The sequence below is a fragment of the Triticum dicoccoides genome, chromosome 3A, assembly GCF_002162155.2.
Source record: "Triticum dicoccoides isolate Atlit2015 ecotype Zavitan chromosome 3A, WEW_v2.0, whole genome shotgun sequence".
NCBI lineage: Eukaryota > Viridiplantae > Streptophyta > Magnoliopsida > Poales > Poaceae > Triticum > Triticum dicoccoides.
The window spans coordinates 189891207-189900287 of NC_041384.1; positions in this window are offsets into that span (position 1 = coordinate 189891207).

Genomic DNA, 9081 nt, shown 5'->3' on the forward strand with positions numbered 1-9081 from the left:
CCGTCACGGAGGTCGTACCCTCAGCAGCGATCGAGCCGAATATCGACCTTACCCTTCACAAGAGTCGTGTTGCTAAACTGTCGGATCCTTCTCCGGCCACGGACTCCGAACCACCTACGCCCGTTCCCATCAAATCCAATTGGGCACCACTCATGGAGTTTACCTCCGCGGATATTTTTCAGCACTCGCCCTTTGGCGACATACTGAACTCATTAAGGTGTCTCTCCTTGTCAGGAGAGTCCTTGCCAAACTACGTCTGGCAGGATTGGGATGCGGATGACAAAGAAATTCGCCGCCCACCCACCACCCACTTAGTAGCCACTGTCGACAACTTAACCGACATGCTCAACTTCGACTCCGAAGACATCGACAGTATGGACGATGATGCGGGAGACGAAGAGGAACCACTGCCCACAGGGCACTGGACAGCCACCTCATCATACGATATATACATGGTGGACACACCCAAAGAAGGCAATGGCAACGAGACAACGGAGGATGACCCCTCCAAAAAGCAACCCAAGCACCGGCGTCAGCTGCGCCGCTCTAAGTCCTGCCAAGGCAAAAGTGGTGATACCGGCACCGGAGATAATAGCACTCCGGACAGTGCCGAAGACAATGACAATCTCCTCCAGCAAGATTTAGAGCAGGAGGATGGAGGAGCCAGCCCTCCCCAGAGAGCGGCAGATGGAGAGGCGGAGGATGATAATTACATGCCTGCCTCCGAAGACGAGGCAAGCCTCGGCGATGATGAATTCGTCGTGCCAGAGTATCTCGTCGAACAAGAGAGCTTCAAGCGCCGGCTTATAGCCATGGCAAATAGCCTTAAGAAAAAGCAGCAGCAGCTTCAAGCTGATCAAGATTTACTAGCTGATAGATGGACTGAAGTCCTGGCGGCCGAGGAATATAAACTCGAACGCCCCTCCAAGAGTTACCCAAACTGCAGGTTGCTACCCCGACTGGAGGAGGAAGCACCAAAACCTACATCCCCGGCGTATGACACGGCTGATCGGCCACCGCGTGGCCGCGACAGAGAAACATTCCAGCCAAAAGCTCAGCCCGCACCCCGACGCCATTCAAATAAAAAGGCATGGGGAAATACGCCAGACCGGCGAGACGTATTGGAGGACAAAGCAAAACATGCAAGATCGATCTACGGATCACGAGGGCGCGCCACTATGCAAGACGATAATCGTCACGCCGGATACAGTAAAAGTAAGTCCGGCCGGGCCGAACATAGCGGGCAAGACTCATTTGAGCTGCATCGCGTCATAGCCTAGTATAGAGGCGCCGCACACCCCCTATGCTTCACAACGAAGTAATGGATCATCAAATCCCAGAGGGTTTCAAACCCGTAAATATTGAATCATACGACAACACAACAGATCCTGCAGTATGGATCGAGGATTTCCTCCTACACATCCACATGGCCCGCGGTGATGACCCTACACGCCATCAAATACCTCCCACTAAAACTCAAAGGACCAGCTCGGCATTGGCTCAACAGCTTGCCAGCAGAGTCCATTGGCTGTTGGGAAGATCTGGAAGCCGCATTCCTCGACAACTTTCAGGGCACTTATGTGCAACCACCAGATGCCGGTGACTTGAGCCACATAATTCAGCAGCCAGAGGAATCGGCCAGGCAATTCTGGACACGGTTCCTAACAAAGAAAAATCAAATTGTCGACTGTCCGGATGCAGAGGCCCTAGCAGCTTTCAAGCACAACATCCGCGATGAGTGGCTAGCCCGGCACCTTGGTCGGGAAAAGCCGAAATCTATGGCAGCCCTCACGACACTCATGGCCCGCTTTTGCGCGGGAGAAGACAGCTGGCTGGCTCGTAGTAATAACATATCGAACAACCATGGTACTTCGGATGCCAAGGAGGGCAATGGCAGGTCACGTCGCAACAAGCATAAGCGTCGCATTAACAGCGACAATACCGAGGATACGGCAGTCAATGCCGGATTCAAAGGCTCTAAACCCGGTCAGTGGAAAAAGCCATTCAAAAGAAGCACTCCAGGCCCATCCAGTTTGGACCGTATACTCGATCGCTCTTGTCAAATACACGGCACCCCCGACAAGCCAGCCAACCATACCAACAGGGATTGTTGGGTGTTCAAGCAGGCCGGCAAGTTAAATGCCGAAAACAAAGATAAGGGGTCACATAGCGATGACGAGGAGGAGCCCCGGCAGCCGAACACCGGAGGACAGAAGAGGTTCCCCCCACAAGTGCGGACGGTGAACATGATATACGCAACCCACATCCCCAAGAGGGAGCGGAAGCGTGCGCTCAGGGACGTATATGCGTTGGAGCCAGTCACCCCAAAGTTCAACCCATGGTCCTCCGGTCCGATCACCTTCGATCGCAGGGACCACCCCACTAGTATCCGTCATGGTGGATTCGCCGCACTGGTCCTAGACCCAACCATTGACGGATTTCACCTCACTCGAGTCCTTATGGATGGTGGCAGCAGCATGAACCTACTTTATCAAACACACTAAAATGACCTTTAAATGCGCCATACCAGGTGTAGAGGCCCATTGCACAGGCTCAGTAACACTGGAAGTGGTCTTCGGATTTCCGGATAACTTCCGAAGCGAAGAGTTAATCTTCGACATAGTCCCGTTCTGCAGTGGCTATCAAGCACTGCTCGGGCGAACTGCATTTGCAAGATTCAATGCGGTACCGCATTATGCATATCTCAAGCTCAAGATGCCAGGACCTTGGGGGGTCATCACAGTCAATGGAAACACAGAGCGCTCTCTCCGCACGGAGGAGCACACTGCGGCCCTCGCAGCAGAAGCCAAAGCAGCCTCTTAAGGCAATCCACTAGTTCGGCGATTAAGGACCTCGGCACCTTCATGCACCCCCGGAGAAATCGGCAACAGGACCGCCTGGCATGTTCCAAACTCGCATAGCAATGCGGCCCCCACCCAGGTCCCAGCCAAACAGCGAAATCTGTGCCACGCGTACATAATTAAGCATTAAAAATACCATGGGCACAAGCGGGGAGGGGGCATGACTGCGGCACGCTCCAAGTCGTGGCTTAAACCGCACTAGGGGCTTCCCACTTTGTTATTTTTTCTCTTGCAGGACTTTAATCTCTGGAAACCCTGTCCGGCAGCATGATTGCCGAACACATGATGCAGCAACCAAGGAGGAAGAAAGCTACGTCACACCACGGAACTCCCAGGTGGATTACGATAACAAGTGAAATATTTGCTTTAATACTATTCCTCAGCTTGCCCTTGGAAGGGACGTGTCAAACAGTCCTACTTTTTGCTTATCGCACTACTTGTATCATTCTGCTTTAACGCACCTTTTTGAATAAGCAATGCCTAGCATTAAGACTATTATTGCATTCCTCTTTTTTATATATATGTTCATTCATGACATCTAGCACCCGTACACTCTGGTACGGCCAATACACTAGGGGCTTAAGCATACCCCATAATACGGTGTAAGAAGTCCGAACACTTTCGACAGTGCGGCACCCGGAACTTATAGCATCATATGCATCAGCTCTGAATCATGTCTTGGGTCAATAGTTGGGTTTGCCCGGCTCCCATGTTTCGGTACCTTACGTTCCGCTATATCGGCATTGGGAGAACTACTGCGATTGTGCCCCGGTTCTTCTGGGCTAAGCACCTCAGTAGAGAAAGCTAAAACTGACTGTCATGATAAGGCGAGAGATTGGTCGCTGTTCGAGAGGTTTCGAGTCCCTAAAGACTTATGCCGCTTAGAGCGAAGAGTCGGACCTGTCTGGCTTAAGGCGTGTATCGCGCCCCAAATTCGGCCTTCTGAATACTAGGGGCTTTGCCGAAAATTAAAATTATAGAATTCTATGGCTAAGTGAGAGTGATAACGCATTATAGTCCGATTGCCTTGTTCGTTGTGCTGAGCACCTCCCTCGAAGGACCCAACAATGGGAACAAGAGTGCTCAGGTTTATCCCAAACACCCCAGCACTCGTGGCGTGGGGGCAGAAGCCGACGACTAGCCATCTCTCAGATTTGATAAGCAGCCGAATAGAAGGCAATATTTTAAATTCAGACAAGAGTTGCATAGCGCATATGGACAAGTTTTCATAACATAGGATTACACGATCAAGTTCATTCAAATATTACATCTTTTGCACACTCGTCCACTATGAGACGGGCACCCTTCAGGACACCCTCATAGTACATCTTGGGGTGGCGATGCTCCTTGCCCTGCGGCGGCCCTTCCTTCACCAGCTTAACGGCGTCCATCTTAGCCCATTGCACCTTCACACGGGAGAAAGCCCGGCGTGCACCTTCGATGCAGACAGACCGCTTAATAACTTCAAGCCATGGGCAGGCATCCACAAGCCGCCTCACCAGGCCGAAGCAGCTGTTGGGAAGGGCGTCGCTAGGCCACATCCGGACTATAAAGCCCTTCATGGCATGTTCGGCCACCTTGTGTAGCTCGACCAGTTGCTTCAGCTGGTCGCTCAGAGGCATCGGGTGTTTGGTCCCAGTATACTGAGACTAGAACAACTTCTTTGTTGAGCTTCCCTCCTCGGCCTGGTAAAACTGTGCGGCATCCGACATGCTACGGGGCAAATCTGCGAATGCTCCTGGAGAGCTCCGGATTCGGGTAAGTAACAAGTAATTTACTTGCACATGCTTGCTTTGCATATAGAATGCCTTACCCGCCACTATCTTCTTCATCGCATCAATCTCCTGGAGGGCCTTTCGGGCTTCGGCCTTGGCATTCTTTGCGCTCTTGAGGGCCGCGGCAAGCTCGGACTCTCACGTCTTCAAGTCAAGCTCCAACGCCTCGTGCTTTGTCACGAGAGTGGTGCTCTTGCTGCACCTCGCCCACCCAACCCTCCTGCCTTTCCCGCTCGGTGTGCTCCTTGGCTGCTTTGTTTTCGGCCTCGGACAGCGCTTGCTTCAGGGTCGCGACCTTGGTCGTGGCCCCTGCCAAATTTACGATGATCCTGTCATTTTGCAATCGCATTGTTTTTATATATATCCATAGACTAGGTACTAGTTACCTTTGTTCTCCTCGAGCTACCTCTTGGCAAGGCGAGTCCTTCCCTTCTTGGACCCTTCGCCCCCCCCGGTTGGGGCGGCCTTCCTTTTCTTGTCTCCCCAACTTGAGGGGGAGCATCTTCATCTTCCTCCTCGTCTTCGGGGTAGGAGTGCGTCGCGGAGTTATCGGGCGATGAGTTCGATAACACCTGGCGTCGGGAACTCTTTCGGGTTCCCTTGGCCTTCTTGGTCTTCTCTGGCACCTTGTAAGGAGCCGGAGTCAGCATTTCCGTCAGGAGAGCATCCACAGTGTCTTCGGGCAGAGGGGCTGGACAGTTAATCTGCCCCGACGTTTCCACCCAGTCCTGTCAAAGGCATGGAGCTCAGACCCCGCACATGGTTAAGCTAGGGGAAATAAATATCCTACCAGATGTACAGAACTCACTGAATGCGCTGGGCTTCGCGCTTAGCCCGCTGTCCTCGGTGAGAGAGGGAGGGACCTCGGTGCCCTTGAATAGCACCCTCCAAACGTCCTTGTGCGTCGTGTCGAAGAGCTCGCTCAGAGTCTGGTGCTGGGCCGGGTCGAACTCCCACAAGTTGAAATCCCGTTGTTGACACAGGAGGATCCGGCGGATCAGCATGACCTGGACTATGTTGACAAGCTTGAGCTTCTTGCCTGCCATATTCCAAATACATTTCTGGAGTCTGTCCAGCTCCACCACTGAACCCCACGACAGGCCCTTCTCTTTCTAGGAGGTGAGCCGCGTGCGGATTTCGGATCGAAACTCGAGGGCCGCCACCCAGTTGGTGTCATGCGGCTCGGTGATGTAGAAGCACGCTGATTGCCACCCCTTTATAGTCTCCACGAAGGAGCCTTCAAGCCATATAACATTGGGCATCTTGCCAACCATGGCTCCACCGCATTCTGCTTGTTGGCCTCCCACCACCTTCGGCTTGATATCGAAGGTCTTTAAGCACAGGCCGAAGTGGGGCCGGATGTGGAGGAAAGCCTCACACACGGCAATGAACGCCGAGATGTTGAGGATGAAGTTCGGGGCCAGATCATGGAAGTCCAGCCCATAGTAGAACATGAGACCATAGACGAATGGATGGAGGGGAAACCCCAGTCCACGGAGGAAGTGGTGGAGGAAAACTACCCTCTCGTGAGGATCAGGGGTAGGAACGATCTGCCCCACAGCGGGCAGCCGATGCGCGATATTCGCGCTAAGTATCCAGCTCCGCGCAGCTTCTTGATGTGTCCCTCCGTAACGGAGGAAGCCATCCATTTTCCTCCCGCTCCGGACATGATTGGAGAAGGTTGAGCGGAAGGATGTGGACTTGGGCGTTGGAGCTCGAGTGCGCAAGGATGGATGAGCAAGGAGGAAGAAGGCATGGGTAGAAAAAGGTTAAACCTTGTCCCTTTATAAGGGCGGCCGAAACTATGCGCCCCCACTGGCCTGGTAAAACTTGCTTATCCCCCAAGCGCCGTAATCGATGGCGTGGTTGGGTTACCCATGCCCGTATTGATGAGAATCTCGTAATAAGGGGAACACGATCTCTGCTTCGACAAGACATGTCAAGAAACTGCCTCGCGTTATGTGCGGGGCTAGTTAAAGGAAACGGTTCGAATAATCACCGGGCCATGGCATAATGTCATGTTGCCAAAACGTGTCAGCAGATTAGATTTGTGGAAATATTATTCTCTCTACGGTGGTATGTGGAACCTATTTTGCAGGGTCAGACACTATGCTTGTATTCAAATTCTTCCGTGGTGTATTCGGAGGAGGAACCCGCCTTGCAATGCCGAAGACAATACTGCGTGCCGGACTCATCGTCATTGAAGCCTGGTTCAGGGGCTACTGAGGGAGTCCTGGATTAGGGGGTCTCCGGACAGCCGGACTATATCCTTTGGCCGGACTACTGGACTATGAAGATACAAGATTGAAGACTTTGTCTCATGTCCGGATGGGACTCTACTTGGCGTGGAAGGCAAGCTAAGCAATACGGATATGTATATCTCCCCCTTTGTAACCGACCTTGTGTAACCCTAGCCCCCTCTGGTGTCTATATAAACTGGAGGGTTTTAGTCCGTAGGACAACATACAATCATACCATAGGCTAGCTTCTAGGGTTTAGCCTCTCCGATCTCGTGGTAGATCAACTCTTGTAATACTCATATCATCAAGAATAAATCAAGCAGGACGTAGGGTTTTACCTCCATCAAGAGGGCCCGAACCTAGGTAAAACATCGTGTCCCCTGCCTCCTGTTACCATCCGCCTTAGACGCATAGTTCGGGACCCCCTACCCGATATCCGCCGGTTTTGACACCGACACTGGGCGCGTGGGCTGGAGGCGTACGTCAAGGTCATCCGCGAGCTTCTTGACGATGGTGAACTTGTCGAGGAAGCCGACGAGGACCTCGTCGAACAAGGAGACGAAGCTGTTGTCCAAGCGGCCCCTCGCCCTGGCGGCCTCAAGCACCACCTGGAGACGTTCCTCGGTGCCGGTCCACAGGCCGGCATCGTGGACCATCTGGCACAGCCGGTTGATGCTCGCGCTCATCGCCTCCATGGGTCTAGCTTCTAGTCAACTGATCTTGCGATTGGAGTGATCACTCTTGCCCTTGGGTGCGTAGGTGCGTAGGATTTCGTAGATTGGACTGGCGGGAGCCTTTATATGAGAAGTGCATATTGCGTTGAATTCACTTCCGTGTTGGCCATCTACTCCTCTCCCCTCTACTGCACCTACCTATGGATGTATGACAGGTTGGCAATCCACCTGTTGGGCCCATGTGTCATACACCCAAAGGCAGGTGCAGTATGTCAATGAAGCTGCGTCCCCCTCCGTGCCGTGCAGTATAGTCATCTCACCAGACGTCTAGTTGGGGCCAAATGAGAGAACTTTGATGTTTACTGGTTTATTGGTCCCCTTTGCATTTTGCGCCAAGTTTTGACCTTTGATTTAACTAATAAAATGTTAATGCATGTAACCAAAAATGTAGTGTAAGTCACGTTACGAAATAATCCCAAAACACTTAGGCACGATACATTAACTCCCTCCTCGTTTCTTATTTCATGACATATCAACCAATGAGAGATGTGGGCCGTGCATCCTTTCAATGACTTGAGACTACCAAACATCACATGCGGTGGTTAGTTCATTGCATGTAATCCTATTAAGTAGCAAAAAGACATTAAGTTATTTCGCCGATAGGAATAAAACAATACACCATGTATTTATTTACAGAGGGAGTAGTACATTTTTTGTGACATGCATTACTAGATATTGCTAGTCAAATACTAAATCCAGATGGACGTGGTAGTACTACTAAATCCAGACGGTGGTGCTAGTACTAGTAGTAGTACTACCAATGTAGTAGCACTGTCCTACCCATTGGTCAAATTATTACGTGCTGCTGCTCACAGTGAAGTGACAAGACCCTACGCCGGAGATGACACCTGAGTATAGGCGCCGTGTTCGGCATGCCATAGTCCGCCTTACCGTCTGCAGTCACTATCATCATGGCTATAGACCTAGCCTGCTTACAACTAGTCGTGTTCGACATAATTTCCCGTGCATAGATGCCCGTGCATTGCACGGAACACCAAGATTGGGGGTGGACGGCGCCGGCAGCGGCCATCGCGCCAGATTTTTCCATGGCCTTCTAGATGTGGTGGGGAGGAGATAAGGGTGATTGTGAGAGACAAGGAGTTCTTTGTAAATAGGGAACAAGTGCGGGCATCTTTTTGCAAAACTGGAGAAGTTTGGTTTGTATGCGTCAGATCTAGATCCGACGGCTATTGGCGAAAGATGGCAGGCACAACATCATCACCAACTCGGGACCTGTTTGATTCTCAGGATTTTGAAAACGCGGGAATAGGAGACGGCAATATTACAAGTTTCAAACTGATATTACAAATGTTAGGAGTAATGTTGCACCTATGAAGAGGGAATTACTAGGAAGTTTACGTAAGAACTGTCGTTACTTTAGGTGGATGCAGCATTATCGTACAAACTAAAATCCACCGCCCTGACAAGTCACTAATGGGCAAATAAGTTTTCGAGTCTCTAGCCACTTGAT